This window comes from Trifolium pratense, linkage group LG1 (assembly GCF_020283565.1).
Source record: "Trifolium pratense cultivar HEN17-A07 linkage group LG1, ARS_RC_1.1, whole genome shotgun sequence".
NCBI classification, from domain to species: domain Eukaryota; kingdom Viridiplantae; phylum Streptophyta; class Magnoliopsida; order Fabales; family Fabaceae; genus Trifolium; species Trifolium pratense.
This window is the reverse complement of record NC_060059.1, coordinates 45,604,319-45,622,388: the sequence shown is the minus strand read 5'-3', so window position 1 is coordinate 45,622,388 and position 18,070 is coordinate 45,604,319. Positions and strand designations below refer to the sequence as shown.

Genomic DNA, 18,070 nt, shown 5'->3' with positions numbered 1-18,070 from the left:
TCCAATATTAGCCACTATTGTATGAACTCTTTTATTTTCATATATCAAGTTATTTTAAAATAATTTAGTACTACTTCTTTTTTTATTGTATTAGTTGTATTAGTATATAAAAACACTGCTTTATCATCAAATCCCTATATAAATTTCAATTGTATATGGGTGGATGGTATGCATACAACTTAACTTTTACAGGTTTTACATTAAGATAATATCATCCATCACATATAATACATATGTAATAAAACAAGTAGAAGTAGACAAGAATTTGATCATGAACCATTGGATGTAATGCCTAAAAACCAAAATCAAAAGTTGACTGATCAAAGCACATGAACAAATTGTCTTATTATGGTTTGTATTTTCCTTTTTTCGTCTAACAATATTATCTTGACAAAGACAATAGCATGTGTTACTTATGCTACAAAGTAGGCTTTCCCATTGAAAGTTGGATATTTTAGGTCTATGATAGGGACAACACTATATTTTATTTGCCTTTTTTATTCATATTTCTTACACCAATACCTTATTAGATGAACACACAAGGTAACCAAAATAGACTTGCTCATAAGTTGACTATCAATTTTTTCCCATTTCGTTAATTACATTGGTCTCACAAAATTTTGTTCAAAGTATTGGTAACTGCTATTTTCCAAAGGTACATGATATCCATTGGTTTATTATCATCTTTCAACAAAATAATCCATGAAGAAGTATTATTTCCAAACATTTGTTATCATGAAGCTGCTCACTTAATTTATTCTCATGGTTTTTAAAAAAAAGTTGTAGTTCAATCAATGGATATTTCTCAAGCGAAAATAGCCAGATTTAATAGAAAACAAAGGTTACATAATTTGTCAACCAAAAATAATGGGTCATCTTCAGGTTTGTACTTCCTAATCTTCTGATCTTTATGATTTTTCTTAAGTCTTCACCACTAAAATTTTTGTTCTTAATGACAGAAAATGTTGAACCAAATTTGGGTGAAAGCTCTGGCAATTTTACACCCTATGTTTCAGGTAACACCATAATCACCAACTTGAAGACTTTTATGACATTAAGTTGTATCTTTTTTTTCGTTATTTCAGTTACATATACTTTTTAATACTTGGAGGTATTTTTTCAATAACAGAAAATGTCAGTCCAATGGATACCAATCCGAAATCCAACTATATAGCGTCCAGAGAAGGGTTTAAGAGAAAAGCAAATAGGACTCCTTTATCACCTTTGACTCAAGGTATTTAAAATTTCATTTTACATGTTTTGAACATGTTGATTAATGCTAGCATAATATCACAGTATACTTTTGATTTGGTGCAGATAGCATATTGACTACAAACATCGAAAGTGATGTGAACCCTGACATTCCAGCAAAAAGAATTAGAATTCCAAATCCTAAATATTTTTCTCCACTCTAATGTGTAGTTAACTCTTCAAATGAGTCCAGTTCTAAATCGTCCAGAAATACACAACAAGGTTAATATGAATTATTGCTCAACACTTTATATTATCTGGTTTTTTATTTTTTAGAATTGTTTTGATGTTTAATCTTATTTTATCCCATTTGTTATATCCAGGAAGAAAGTCAGCTCATTCCAAAGTTATTGATCCTACATTATCAAGATCAAATAACCATACTTCAAAAAGGTTTCGAATGCATAATAAATACATTGGTGTTCAAAGAATAGATTTTGAGGATGAAACCAATGGTATTAACTTTAAACACTGTTTTAATTGTCTATTGTGTTAGATGTACATTGTATTGAAAAAACTAATTGCTACATGACAAACCAGGTTCTTCTAATGTGGGAAATGACATTGATAAATATAAATCCACTTTGTATGCAAATTCTGAAATTGAAGGTATGTGTTTAATTCACTCATATATCGAAATAATTAATTAGTTAATATATTTCTCAAGTAGCGTTTATTAACACAATAGACAATAAATTACATGTAGGATTTATTAACTTTGGCATGCCTGGATTTACATGCAAGTGGTGTCATGCTGAATTATGGTATGAGGAACGGGCGGAAAAATCAAGGACTGGTCCTGATATAGGATTCTCAATTTGCTGTGGAAAAGGAAAAGTTCAACTTCCTCTTCTTAAAAAACCTCCTGATCTATTATTAGCTTTGATAAATGGCCGTGATCGACGTAGTAAGAACTTTAAGGATAACTATAGAGCTTTCAATAGTATGTTTGCATTCACTTCATTGGGTGGTCAAATAAATTACAACATTAACAATGGTGGTGGACCTCCTCAGTTCATATTAAGTGGCCAGAATTATCATAGAATTGGATCTTTATTACCAGAACCAGGAACTACTCCTAAGTTCGCACAATTATACATCCTGTTGGTGTAAGCCCTAGAGGCCAATTATTTATAATTGCATGATACTTGTATTAGATAATTTACTTATTAAATAAAGGCTTTTCTTTATTATGTTTATGTGTTAAATAATAATAGAGTCCCTAGAATAGTAAGTTCATTGAATGGAACGTTAAGTGTGACTTAATCGTGAGAATCCATTACACATGAGAACACTATTCTTAAAACATCTGTAGTCGAGCTTTAATGTGAATTGGGATAACATCAAAACATAGAGACTATTATGTTGGTAGACTGATGATCACATCTCACGGATCATAGATAAAGAGTTATCAAGTCTTCACATAGATATAAATATTAAGAGTAATATTTATATCGGATTGACCCACCATGAGAATACTACATAGTATGTTATGAAATGTCATAAGATATTCTCATAGTGATAAGTGGTGTATTCCACCCTTCGACCTGAAACCACTATGTTCCCTAGATGTAGGAGTGTAGTACTGTGTCGCCATTCAAAGTTATCCGTAACAGGATGACTATAAAGTTGGTTGATGGGTATTCCACGAATCATGCTAAGGGACATGAGTGACCTAGATGGAATTTACCCCTCCTACATAACAGGAGATATGTCTATGGGCCCAATATTGAACTTAACAAGGGTGACGTACTATGCCTTGTGTTCAATATAGACATAAGGGTAAAAGGGTAATTATACACATGAGTTTTATCACGGAAAGGTTTGTCAGATCACGTGACATTCTTGTGACTTGGGTAGCAGTGATGTGTTGCTAGATACCGCTCACTGTTTATAATATTAAGATTAATATTATTGCCAACGTCATAAGAACCTACAGGGTCACACACATAAGGACAGTCGATATGGAAGAAATAAGTAAGACTTATTTTGAGGGTGCGATTAGTGAAAAACAGTTTTGGGCTTAAGAAGACCAAACATCGTTTGACCCAACTAACCACACAAGAAACTCTATAAATAGAAGCTTGTGTAGTTCAGTTTGATTTTTGCTTTTTCACAATTCGTTTTCAGAGAAACCCTAAAACTCTGAAACCCTAACCGCACTTCCTAAGCCTTCATCTTGTAGCAGCTAGCACTGAAAGTTGAAGACCTGTTCGTGTGGACTAGCTAGAGGTGCTGCCGTCGTGTGGTGCTTGTGATCAATAAGAGAAGCAAAGAGTTTGTTGTTTCAGTTCTACAAAGGTATAACGTTTAACCCTGATCATGCCCATTCGCAAGGATTCAGTGAAGGAAATTTTAATTCCGCTGCGTTTTAATATCTTTTATACACGCTATTTTCCTTCACATCCATGATACTCATAATGAAGTGATGAACCGAGCTGCATGCTTTAGGTCAGTAGTTTATGAAGTTTAGTTCAAATATTATTATACTTACATATATTACACATAATTGATATTTCTATTTTTTCCAGGTCGGAGAACAACAATAAAGAACTCATTGATATATCTTTAGTTAAAGACTTGAAGGAAATGATAGATTATTGCAATCCACTTGCTAAGTCTTTTAGAAAGGTAAGAGATGCTATTCAATCCGGTCATACTCATACTTTGTCCTTAAGGTTATATCGAAAACGATCAGCAGATTCAAGAATGCATAATATACCTACAGTTGATGAGGTGGCTTGTCTGATAGTCGGTGACTTCGATGAATCAGACATTGGGAGAGATGTTATTGTCAATGATAGCAAGTATGGCTTGACTAGAATTCATGAAACTCATGTGTTGTTCTTGCCTCTGCAATACCCATTGTTGTTTCCTTGGGGGGAAAATGGTTGGGAACCAGATATTCCACATAGAAAGACAACAGAAGTACCAGGTGATGAGAAGGAAGACAGAGTTAAGATAAGAGAATTCATGGCTTTTCGAATTCAAGAAAGAAATAACAAATTTGGAAACATTATTTTTTCAAAGAGATTGTTTCAGCAATTCGTGGTAGATTGTTACACTATGATTGAAGCCCAGCGGTTGTCATTCATAAGAGAAAACCAAGACAAAATTCGTTGTGATGTACTAAGTGGTCTACAAGAAGTTGTCGATAGAGGAGATGTGGATGCATCAACGGTCGGAAAACGCATTATTTTGCCTGATTCTTTTACTGGAGGTCCACGCTATATGTTTAACAATTGTCAAGATGCAATGGGAATCTGCAAGAGATTTGGTTATCCTGATATGTTCATAAATGTTACATGTAATGCAAATTGGCCTGAAATCCGTAATTTCATTGATAGAAGAGGGCTTCAACCTTCCGACCGACCAGACATTATTTGTAGAGTATTCAAAATGAAATTGGATCAAATGATGTCAGACTTCAAAAAAGATCAAAATTTTGGCAAGGTTATAGCAGGCAAGTATTAATTTTCATTTGTTTTACTTCATTTCATCTGTCCTATATTTTCTTGAAGCTTATTTAATAACTCATAAAATTATCGTATATTGATATACTTGCATTATAATAGGTATGTATACTGTAGAGTTTCAAAAAAGAGGACTTCCACATGCACATATGTTATTGTGGTTAGATGAGCAAAACAAGATAAAGACTGGTCGTGACATTGACAAGGTCATATCTGCTGAGCTTCCTCACCCTAAATTATATCCAAAACTCTACGGTGTTGTATCATCGTTTATGATGCACGGCCCATGTGGTGAAGCAAATGTCAAGTCTCCTTGCATGGTTTCTCACCGTTGCTCAAAGTTCTTTCCAAAAAAGTACAAGTCCTCCACAACCATTGATGATGAAGGTTACCCATCTTACAGGAGACATAATACTGGAGTTGTTGTCAAGAAGACTGCAGCCAGCTTGGACAACGCCTATGTTGTTCCTTACAATCCTTTTCTGTTGATGAGGTATCAAGCTCATATTAATGTTGAATATTGCAATAAATCTAATGCCATCAAGTACTTATTCAAATATATGAATAAAGGTCCTGACCATTCTAATGTTGAGATCTCCGATGGCGACAAGTCAAATCAGCCCGTTGATGAAATCAAACGATTTTATGACCGCCGATATTTATCTCCGGCAGAGGCTGTATGGAGGACATTTGCATTTGACATTCATCAACATTTTCCAGCTGTGATTAGATTGACTATTCACTTGGAAAATCAACAATTAGTCAAATTTGATGATAATAGTTCACTCCATAATGTTGTCCGTTACCGGGAAATGGTTGACACAATGTTTACTGCTTGGTTTAAAGCAAATTTGGAATATGAAGAAGGTCGGGATTTAACATATTCCCAATTTCCTACAAAATTTGTTTATCTATCTCAGGAACATCGTTGGCAACCAAGGCAAAAAGGTTTTAGCATTGGAAGATTAACATATGTGCCTGTTGGAGCCGGTCAGTTATACTACTTGAGGGTGTTGTTGACAAAACAAAAGGGATGCACAAGTTTTGAAAGTATTAGAACAGTTAATGGCAAAGTATTCAATACATTTCAAGAGGCGTGTAGTGAATTAAGGCTTTTAAAAAATGACCAAGAGTTCAAAGATGCAATTAAGGAAGCTTATGAAACAGCGTCAGGTGGTCAGATGAGGAGTTTGTTTGTTAGATTATTGAACATGAATACAATGACTAATCCATTTGATGTTTGGTGATGTACATGGAAAATGTTGTCTGATGGTATTCTGTACAAAAAAAGAAGGGAACTCAATCTTCCAGGTAATTAATTTGACCTTAGAAATCTTATAATATTTTATATATTATATCTAAAATTATAAAACAACTTCGTACTTGTTAAATGAAAATTTTGTTGTAGATTTACAATTATCTGATGATGAGTTGAAAAATCTTTGTCTCATTGAGATTGGAAAACTGTTGAATGAAAATGGAAGAACATTAAGTGATTACCCGTCTATGTATGTCCCTATAGTTGAAGATGTCAATACGTTTCATAATAAACTCATAGCAGATGAACTCAGCTATGATATAGTTGAATTAGCTGCCATGCATGCAACTTTGGTTCAAAAGTTAACTAATGAGCAACATGGTGTCTATCAACAAATTTTGACATCGGTCTTATCTGGACATGGTCAATTCTTCTTTTTGTATGGTTACGGTGGTACTGGCAAGACTTTCTTGTGGAAAACACTTTCAGCCGCACTAAGATCTGAAGGGAAGATTGTAATCAACGTTGCTTCGAGCGGAATAGCTTCTTTATTGCTTCCTAACGGAAAAACAGCTCACTCAACTTTTTGCATCCCATTGGAAATAAATGAGAAATCTACTTGCAATATTAAACAACATTGTCACAGAGCAGAACTCTTAAGAGCAGCAAGTCTATTCATTTGGGATGAAGCTCCGATGATGAATAGATACTACTTTGAAGCATTTGATCGTACAATGAAGGATTTGATGGGAAAGGTTGACAAAAATATGCGACATAAACTATTTGGTGGAAAGGTTGTTGTCTTAGGTGGAGACTTTAGACAAATACTACCTGTAATTAGGAAAGGATCAAGAAGTGAAGTTGTTCGGGCAACAATTAGCTCATCAAAATTATGGAAGCATTGCAAAGTTTTGAAACTGACCAAAAACATGAGGTTGAAAGGTGATTTTACCGACAACTCAGAAAGTGACCTCAAAGAATTTGCTGAATGGATTTTGAAAATTGGAGATGGCCTATTGGATGGAGATGAAAATGGAGAGGCTGAAATTCAAGTTCCAGAAGAATTGTGTGTTGTACAAGCTGACAAACCTTTGATGGATTTTGAAATTCTGGTACACAGTAGACAAGTGTTGTCCACGATGTTCAGACACTTGTCGTAACACTTGTCTTAGCAGTATGAACAATAAAGCAGAGCATTAAAAACAGATACTGAAAAGCATAAACAACACACATAATTGTTAACCCAGTTCAGCCTAACAGCCTAATCTGGGGGATACCAATCCAGGAGGAAATTCACTATCAGCAGTATTAATTCAGAGCTAAACTCCCCCGTTTACAACTCCTCACTTAATCCCTACCCAATGCAACTTTTACCTAGGAACTCCTAGATATGAGACCCCGTCTCACTCCCCTCAACCTTACAACCAGTAAGGATTTCAATAACAACAGAATGGAGACACTCTCCTTGACAAAGATGAAGACACACTTCAATAACATCACCACCTAGCCAACGACTAAGTTCACAATTTGGAGTTGCTTAAAAGCTTCCTCCAATTACAATACTCAACTCATTACCTATAGGTTTCTGAGTGAGGACATAGTGACCATCTCACAACCCGAGTGGTTCACTTTACACCAACTCTCCTAGAGAGTGGCTTAAAGACACGAAATCCTTAAAAGACCACATCTTTGATATTCTATTTTAGCTTCAAGTTTCGGTAAATAAAATAGGGTTAGCAGCACCCTTTAAATAGCAGAGCCTCGTGGGCTTTTCACAATGAAGCACAAAGATTTATTTGAAATAAATCTTTTATATTTTCTGCAGCAATCTTCACAAGATATATTTTTGAAACAAATATTATATTTTCTAAAAGTTATTTTATTCCTTTAGAAAATAGAACTAGGGTTCAGCTGCCTTCTGAAACACATTGATCACGTGCGCCTTGTTGTATAAGTCACCACGAAATAATTCTTCAATCAAATCTTCGAAAGATTGAGTAGAAAATAAAACCGCTAGCTGGCGCGAACAATCAGACATACAAGTGTTGTTACATCTGTCTCAACACTTGGTGTACGCACATATGTCTCAACACTTGGCTAAAAGATGTTTTTGCAAAATGTAGCCAACATACGAAAACCCAACAATCTCCCCCTTTGGCAAATTTTGGCTAAAACAATATTAGACCAGTATTAAGAGAGATACAATATCACCTTTCCTTCGAGTCAACATGAGCACACAACTAGGAAAGAAAGTAACATAAAATAGCTACTTCCAAGAGAGCTCTTCAGCTAAGAATAACTTGTAAGTAGTAACAGAGGCATGCAACAGCAGGAATAAACACATATAGCCTCACAGAGCATATAGAGGGAAATAAACTCTCAGAGTGGATTCAAAGATAGGAGAAATAAACTCCTACAATCAGAGTACATCCATTCAACAAAAGATCACCAGGGAAAAATAAATTCCCACAAACATAGAACTAGGAAAAATAAATTCCCAGCCACCAGAGAATAAAGCCAAGATGTCTCAGCATCTGGCATCACACTTGTCACTTATTCATACTACCACTCCCCCTGAATTTGTGCATGACAGAGCACAAGCATACAATGTAGTCAACCATAGGAACTACAACATCCTTATAATAGCAGAAGCATTCAATCAGAGTGATCAACGCTTAATGGTTGTTGTAGACACACATGTGTGCATTCATAAATAAGCATGTACAAGTTACCCATATTTCTATGATTGTAACTAAGTCACCCATATTGCTATGACTGTGACCCAAATCACCCATATTTCTATGATTGTGATCCTAAGCATAAAAGTCATCCATATTTCTATGATTATGACTAAGCACGATGAAACATCCATATTTCTATGACTATGATTATGATCATGCCCTATGCTACAAGTTTAAATGCTTTTTGGAATTCTGGCATGCACATCACACAGAGCTGAAGGTAACATTTACTCCATTCAGACATAGACCTAGAAGATTAACACATCGCAAGAAGAACCGCAACAACATACACACCAGATGTCAGCACATCTATCCACACATCACGCAGATAGATCTTACACATCACAGATCACTACTCCCCCTTTTTAGCCACAAATTCTGACAAATAAAGTCAGTGTGCATTAAACAAAAGAACAGAGGCATAGAGGTACCATAGCAGTATCAGAAGTACAAGTTACATAACAGAGAGAACTAAACTCTCACAAAAGAACCACATAGGGAGAAATAAACTCCCACATACTGAGAAAAATAAATTCTCACACATCAGATCAGGATGTCTAGACATCAAACATGACATCACACATCAGGAACATAACACTCCCACAACCATCAAGCACACTATCAGAGCATAAGCTAGCAGAACACATTATCAAGCTAGCTACACACTACTACTCCTCCTGAATAGCATTTCTCCCCCTCAACACATGCATATATATATAACTCACACTCCCCCTCAATACGAGCATAGAAGCATAAGAACATCAATACGAGCATAGAAGCATAAGAACAACAACTTCACCAAATGTAAGAACATCGGTCCACACATTTGTCCACACACACACTACTCCTCCTTTTTAGTCATAATTTTGACAAACATCATACATATCAGAACACAGAGTAGCAAAAACAGAAATATCCAGAGTGCACATATTACAGACCATAGGCACATACAGGTGCTAGAAATCCAGGGCCTAGCCCACAAAAGATACGGAGAACAAAAGTAGTGGAAAGAGAACATGTGCGCTTTCATCCACAATACCATGACCAAACTCCAACAGTATAGCATGAAGATCATAAGTCATAAGACATAAACTTATACCATCTTCATCGCATCAACCACATAGTGCACAGAGCTACTACAACCAAATATAACACCATGGGATACATAGTTCATCATATATAAATCAGAAATGGAGGAACCATATCATATCCACCACATCAAACTCCATAGTCAACACTCATAAAATATACATTTTCCCCTTGTTTCCACAACATGACAAGAGCATGAGAAAACATTGTTCTTGGAAACAACATGTACCAACCGGCAGAGAAAACAATGTTAGGAACATGTGGTCCGACAAAAGAAATCTATAGTCAGAAGTCAAAGACACTCCCTTTTTGGCTTTGGAGTGCTTCTGATCTTTCAATCTTAAAGAGTTGTCTCATAATACTCTTAGAGATTACACCCATAAAGATTATTGGTAGCTTCTCCATAAACGTTGTAGCTTGCTTCATAGTTAAAAATATACTGCCCAAAAACACAAATTTCTATTTCTAGACATTTTCTTCAAAATGAATGAAACATTCTCTAAGAGGACAGAAGAGATGTCAACTTTCTTCCTGTCAAGTGACATGATGCCTAGAACATCATCCTCAATATTTGGCTCATAGTCAACCACATTCTGGCATTTTGGTGACAGATGTTGTACACAATGTTGGAACACTTGAGATAACACGATGTTGAGACAGATGTTACAACATCTCGTACCAGAACAGATAAGTTATTCAACACAGATGAGTATTATTCAGTTTCAATCTCAAGAGACATATACCAAAAGCATCTTCAACAATAGATATATTGTCATCACATAAGAACATCAAACTAGAGATTTCAGAAACAGGTCTGAAACAGTCACACACAATGGTAGTAATCACCTCTAATCATCACATATTTGATCATTATCGCATCTGATCATACCACATCTGAACACATATAGTACTTCTTAGCAGAAAGCACATCCACACAAACAATCATATCATGCTAGTTCTCTTTCAGTCACACTTCGAGCAACAACTTTGGTCAAGTGGAAGATCATCAGAATCGGTTTCTTCCACCACATTCAAAACCTCAATACTCCAAACCACAATTAGGTTGATTTTCAACCTTATTAGATTGAAGACTCTCAGAACCATATCAGCCTCAGTTTGGGGAATCGCAGAACAGGTTTTAACAACACAAACGGGTTGGTCCAGGATGTTTCAACATTCGATATGACATCAGACTCAGGTGAGGTTTCTTTGGGGGACTCAACCACAACTTTAGTGGGGGATGGCAAAGTGTCAGAACCAACAACCTTAGAAAATGACACATGCACAATTTCAACAACAGTGTCATCAACAACAACAACAACATTTATACCAGTTTGAAAGTTTCAGAGGCACATCTAACAGATGTCCCAACACTACCCAAGTAAATCTGGAGGAATCATCAACAACTAAAAAAACATACTTCTTTTCGACCAAGGTTTTCAACTTGCATAAGTCTCATCAAATCAGCAATCATCTCTTTTCTAGGGAGAACACCAGCCTGCTTCTAGACATATGGGCCAACACCTGCTGCAACATTTGTCCCTTCTACTAGTCTATAGTGCAATGTGAGAGGAGATTCCCTCTTACAGACAACATCAGAGCTGATCAAAATACTTGGATGTTGGTCAAGAACAATACCACACAGTAAAGTAGGAAATGCTATGGGTAGTTGCAGAGCAAAAGATTTAGCATGTTCCAAAGTGGCATAAAAGACATAAGCACCATAATCAAACCTGACCTTAGTTCCAACAACATAAATGAACCTAGCCAATTCTTTGGCTACATTACTGGAATGAGTGGTAGGAACCCAATTAACAACAGCAAATTATTCTACAAATTTCATTATCTGTGACTTCCAGCTCAGCTACTTCCTCATCACTTCTTCCCAAAAATATATTAATTATGGATGGAGAGAGATGAACACACTTGCCTCTCACACAGACCTGCCTATACTTATGGTTTTTAGGATCATCACGATTGTCACCAACATTCACTACAAATTCCCTTACCAGCTTATCAAAACAGTCACCTAGATCAGACACTGTTCTCATCAGACCTTCCTTCCTTTCACACTTCTTCTGAATGTGCCACCAGATGTAGCTACACTTGTCTCCCTTTCAAAGTCTGATTTACTAGAAGGGGGTTCTTTTCTTTTCAGACTCTTTTTCTTCTCCCGAGTAACAGATACATTATTACTCTTTGTCCTCGGTGGACCATACAAAGGTTTCTTCCCGGCAAATTTTGTCACCTTTCATGATATAGATTTCTAGACAAGTGTCTTGACAGTTGTCACATTTTTACCAACCCTACTTCTGATTCTTCCTACAACATTAGCACTAGGTGTCTTATCTAGTGACTTGTCACCAGCCACTATATCATTCACAATGACAACATCAGGATCATCACCCACACTTTTGTCAACAGAAGGTTCTTTATCAGCAAACAAAGACCTAATACTCTCACCAGATTTAGAATAACCCATAACATTATTACAAGAGTTATTATCAGTCCTTACTACTACTGGAAATCTTTCTTGCTCAGTAGTATCCACCTGGTCAGGATTATCTTGATCATTCTTGCCTACACCAGTATAAGGTGCCACAAATGTATAAACATCTGGCACAACATTAGTCTCAAGAACAGTTTCCTTGATATACTCATCAATAAAGTAACTATTGACCTTAGTAGAAGCATCAACAGCAGAATTAACATTTGTCGAAGAATTTAAATCATATTTCCCTTGATTAGCGTGCACCAGACAATGGAGAGAGAGAGAGATACATGACATACTTTTCTTTCACTTAAACACAAACACACTAGAGGCATGCAGTAGCAGAATTGGGTTCACCCTGCCCACAGAGCACATTGACAGAGAAATATAAATTCTCACAAAAAAACAGATTAGATCGGGATGACTAGATTCATAGCATAACACCTCCACAAACATCACGACAAACACTAGCACACTACTAATCAGAGCATGAGCTGCAAGATCACCAACAGGCTAACTATCCTCAAGAGTTTTAGACACAGTCTTCATACTCTCATCAGATTGAGAGTTCACAACACTGTGATCAGCAAAATTATTACCAGTCATAATTAGTTTTGTAGTATTCTCTTTCTTAGTAGTATTCATCTGGTAAGAAATATCTGAAACATTATGATCTATTACAGTTTCAGGTGCTGCAGATGTATCAAAATATGTGGCAGTTGCAGGCGCCACACATGTACCTACACTTGGTACAACATTTGTCTCAGGGATAGTTTCCTTGAGAGTTTCACCAACACAATCACTTGTGGCCTTAGTGGAAGCATCAAAGTCACAATTAACAACAGCAGGGGGACACAAGAGGATCAATCATCAGTAGTTGATCAACCTTCAATACCAGATTATCCACACATGTTTGAACAACACTCTAACCCTTTTTCTTAACAAGGACACATCTTGATCACTGTCCTGGCAGAACCACACTCTATATCATGACCTTTTGAATAGGAAAGATGTCATGCTTAATAGGTGTGAAGTCACTCACAAACTCCAAAACTTCTTAGTTTGCTTAAAAGCTTGACTAAGATTCTGATTATCAGCCCTTTTCTAGAGTGACTTGCAGTAGATAACCAAAGACAATTATCAGACCTCAGTATCTAACAATATTTTGTTGCCCTTACATCCACTACTAGTAGAATAAATAGTCATGCATTGTCAGAGCATACTATTAAAACAAGATCAGAACCTCCACATTATGATTCACATAGTCAGAAACGCCTCTTCTGACCATACAACTTAAGCACTCCCATGCACAATCCCAAGTACCTTTCATGCCCAATTGTCATCCAACACAATTCTACATAATCTGCAAGTCAGATGTACCAACATCTGGGAGCACATCAGTCCCCTTCTCAAGGACCATAATAAGATATCCTTTATCAAGGCCACTGGAGGTTGGCTTGTAGGATTGAAAGCAAAAATAAATTGCTCACAACTTCCTCCAGATCTATCTTCAACAAACTCATATATGAGTGCCTTTATGAGTGGACTTGAGATCACCCTCAAGTATCGTTGGCATCTCCAACAAGTTAGTTGAACCTCTTCAGAGGAGAACAGAGTGTTGCACATTCAAAACCACCAGGAGTTTTCTCATCATATATGTATGCAGCGGAATTCAAACTAGAAAACTCCTCAACAAACTTCAGGCACACCATAATGACCTTTGCACAAACTCCACACTCCAGGTGCAACAGGTTAACATAGGTTTGAAAATAAATCAAACCATACAGCAGCTCAACACCAAAGCTACACACCTTGCCATGAATAGTCCATCCTCCACTTCTAGGGACCATTCAAACAAATATGAACTTCTCCATGTCCAAACAACTTTTCAGTATTCCTTACTTGTTCATAACCAGAAAGTATATTCCCTAGGATCTCACCCAGATACAGAACAGGATGCCTGCTCTGATACCAATTGAAATTCTGGTACACAGTAGACAAGTGTTGTCCACGATGTTCAGACACTTGTCGTAACACTTGTCTTAGCAGTATGAACAATAAAGCAGAGCATTAAAAATAGATACTGAAAAGCATAAACAACACACATAATTGTTAACCCAGTTCAGCCTAACAGCCTAATCTGGGGGATACCAATACAGGAGGAAATTCACTATCAGCAGTATTAATTTAGAGTTAAACTCCCCCGTTAACAACTCCTCACTTAATCCCTACCCAATGCAACTTCTACCTAGGAACTCCTAGATATGAGACCCTGTCTCACTCCCCTCAACCTTACAACCAGTAAGGATTTCAATAACAACAGAATGGAGACACTCTCCTTGACAAAGATGAAGACACACTTCAATAACATCACCACCTAGCCAACGACTAAGTTCACAATTTGGAGTTGCTTAAAAGCTTCCTCCAATTACAATACTCAACTCATTACCTATAGGTTTCTGAGTGAGGACATAGTGACCATCTCACAACCCGAGTGGTTCACTTTACACCAACTCTCCTAGAGAGTGGCTTAAAGACACGAAACCCTTAAAAGACTACATCTTTGATATTCTATTTTAGCTTCAAGTTTCGGTAAATAAAATAGGGTTAGCAGCACCCTTTAAATAGCAGAGCCTCGTGGGCTTTTCACAATGATCCAGCTCCAAGAAATCTTCTAGATGCAAAATATATATTTTTACCAAATCTTTCTTTGCATCAAATATTCCTCCCATAAATATATTTGTTGTAAATATATTTTAAAATTAAATCTTCTAATCTTCTTGAAGCACAAAGATTTATTTGAAATAAATCTTTTATATTTTCTACAGCAATCTTCACAAGATATATTTTTGAAACAAATATTATATTTTCTAAAAGTTATTTTATTCCTTTAGAAAATAGAACTAGGGTTCAGCTGCCTTCTGAAACACATTGATCACGTGCGCCTTGTTGTATAAGTCACCACGAAATAATTCTTCAATCAAATCTTCGAAAGATTGAGTAGAAAATAAAACCGCTAGCTGGCGCGAACAATCAGACATACAAGTGTTGTTACATCTGTCTCAACACTTGGTGTACGCACATATGTCTCAACACTTGGCTAAAAGATGTTTTTGCAAAATGTAGCCAACATACAAAAACCCAACAGATTTGGTTGATTTTGTTTACCCAAATATTGTTAACGATATTGGGAAAAATAATTTCTTTAAAGATGAAGCAATTCTTGCTCCAACATTGGAGATCGTTAAAGAGGTCAATGATTTTGTGCTATCTATGATTCCAGATGAATCGCAAGATTATTTAAGTTGTGATCAACCATGTAAATCTGATGAGGATCAGGAGGTTCAGGGTGACTGGATTACGTCTGAATTTTTAAATGATATCCAGTGTTCTGGGATACCTCATCATCAGTTAACACTAAAAGTGGGTGTCCCTGTCATGCTGCTGCGCAATATTGATCAAGCTAGGGGACTTTGTAATGGTACAAGATTACAGGTCAAGGAATTGGGCAAAAACATTATAACAGCCGTTGTTATCAATGAAAAAATGGACGGCGAAGTTGTCTATATTCCAAGGATGGACCTAATTCCTTCGGATTCTGGGCTTCCTTTCAAATTTTGTCGCCGTCAATTTCCCATATCCTTGTGTTTTGCAATGACCATCAACAAAAGCCAAGGACAATCTCTTTCGAAGGTTGCAGTTTATTTACCTAGACCGGTTTTTACACATGGTCAATTGTACGTAGCAGTTTCAAGAGTGACAACAAAGAAAGGCCTAAAGTTTCTTATATTAGATGAAGATGGAGAGACTTGCACGACAACCAACAATGTCGTATTTCCAGAAATTTTACATCATTTAAATGTTTAAACATAATCAATAGACAACACATGGTAAGTTAAATATTTTTTATCATTTCATTGTTAACAAATTATTATTGTATTGGTGGTTTATTATTTTTTGCCAAATAATTATAATATTTAATGTTTGTATATTGGTCCAAGTTTAAAAAAGATTGAATTGGCTATATTTTGATGATGCATGTTTTTTGATGGAATTACTGGTTCCTGCCATAATTATTTATTTATATAGGTAAAAATTACTCAATTTGTTTAATATTTTCTATATCAAATAAATTAATATGAATTTCTTGAATTAAATTTCTATGTTGCATCTTTTATATTGTTATTTATATAAACTATATGCTTACTTTTCCCAAATTTGGTTCAATTGTGTAGTTAAGGTTTTATCTACTATAGTATAATTTACAAGCCCAATGGTGGACCATTAACAAGGATAAAGATTTGGGCCTAAATCAATTGTGACCCATGACAAAGCCTATATCCAAATTATATCACAAATCATGCTTCTCATTCCAAAATAACAACACGGCTAGGGTTTTAACAAGGTAATATTGGGAACCATTTTCGAACATCAGCAGCCAACCAAAAGCATCAGATTACAAGGCTTTGCTTCTACTCTTACAAAGGTATGTTGCTTATCATCCCAGTTTCCATCTTTACTTCGAACAATAATCTCAGTAATTGACATGCATCGAATTATGATTCATTGTGAGAGATTACATTAACAAAGTTATTTTCATGAAATATAAAGCACAGATTCAAAGCAAATTCTCCAAACTATGCAGATATTTGTATACTGCATTTTTATAATGGTTTTAGGGTATACTTTACCAATTTATATATCTACATGAATTTTTGGAGTTTTGCTGGTTTTTTGTGAATGTTGCTAAATGATGTATTAGTCTTCTCATTATATCTTACAAATATTGTATTGTTAGATGAATGTGATTCATGGAGAAAATGTTGAACCACCAAGATTTTGGGAGATGGTTACCACTGCTAACCATGTTCAGGGCAGAGCAGTTTTGGTAATATAGACATTTCATCTTTTGTTTTGAACTTATATTTAACTTACTCTCACATACTTTTTTATTTGTATACTAATTCACGTATATATTATTCAACTGGACAGCATTTCCCCCGAACTATCGTGTCTAACTATTTGCTACCTCAGCAACGAGAGATTCTTCTGATTTTGGATAACTCAAACATTTCTGTGAATTGCATGATTCATACATCACCAAGGAATATGAATGAGAAGTATATAAGTCAAGGGTGGATTGCATTTATCAAACAAGCTAATATCAACATCGGTTCTAGGCTTAGGATTACTCTTTTAGATCCACCAGAAATTTTGAATGTTGGAATCATCGACCAACATGATTAACTCTATTTATCATTTGTTCAGTTTAGCTTATGTTTTAAGAACCATGTGATGTTTTATTATGGTTTGAACAATGTGTTGTTTTATTATATTTTGATTAGTATGAGTTTCAAATTCTACTTTAAAAATCATGTGTTGTATTATTGATTGACCTATGTCATTATTATTGTACTATTTCGTATTATTGGATTATTTTTAGGTCAATGTTTGATATCTTAATATTATGCCTAATTATTTATCATGATACTAACAATTAAAATATATAACAAATTCTTGGGCGTGCGTTGCACGGGTCGGAAATCTAGTGATCAAACAAGTCCACCATCTTGAAATTATGCTGTACTACTTGAATGAAGGTAATTTTTTGATGCAGCACAATGGAATTGAAATTTTGTCTAAACTTGGTGGGGATCAGCCAACAGGTCTTGATGAGTTATTATCTTTCAATTTAATCATTTGCAACTGTGTGACTGTGAGATTCAATGTGAAGGCACAAGACAAAAGGAGAGAGTTGTTGACGTGT

At 35.6% G+C, this 18,070-nt stretch overlaps 1 long non-coding RNA gene and 1 pseudogene across 1 annotated transcript; both read left to right on the top strand.

Moving 5' to 3' along the window:
• The first annotated feature begins 952 nt into the window (after positions 1 to 952).
• Positions 953 to 16,170, top strand: LOC123894974 (annotated as a pseudogene).
• Positions 16,171 to 16,693: 523 nt separating this feature from the next.
• LOC123907991 lies at positions 16,694 to 17,466 on the top strand. Its single transcript, XR_006809540.1, has 3 exons — positions 16,694 to 16,789; positions 17,102 to 17,191; positions 17,296 to 17,466. It is a non-coding gene; the product is annotated as an uncharacterized LOC123907991 (long non-coding RNA).
• The last annotated feature ends 604 nt before the right edge of the window (positions 17,467 to 18,070 follow it).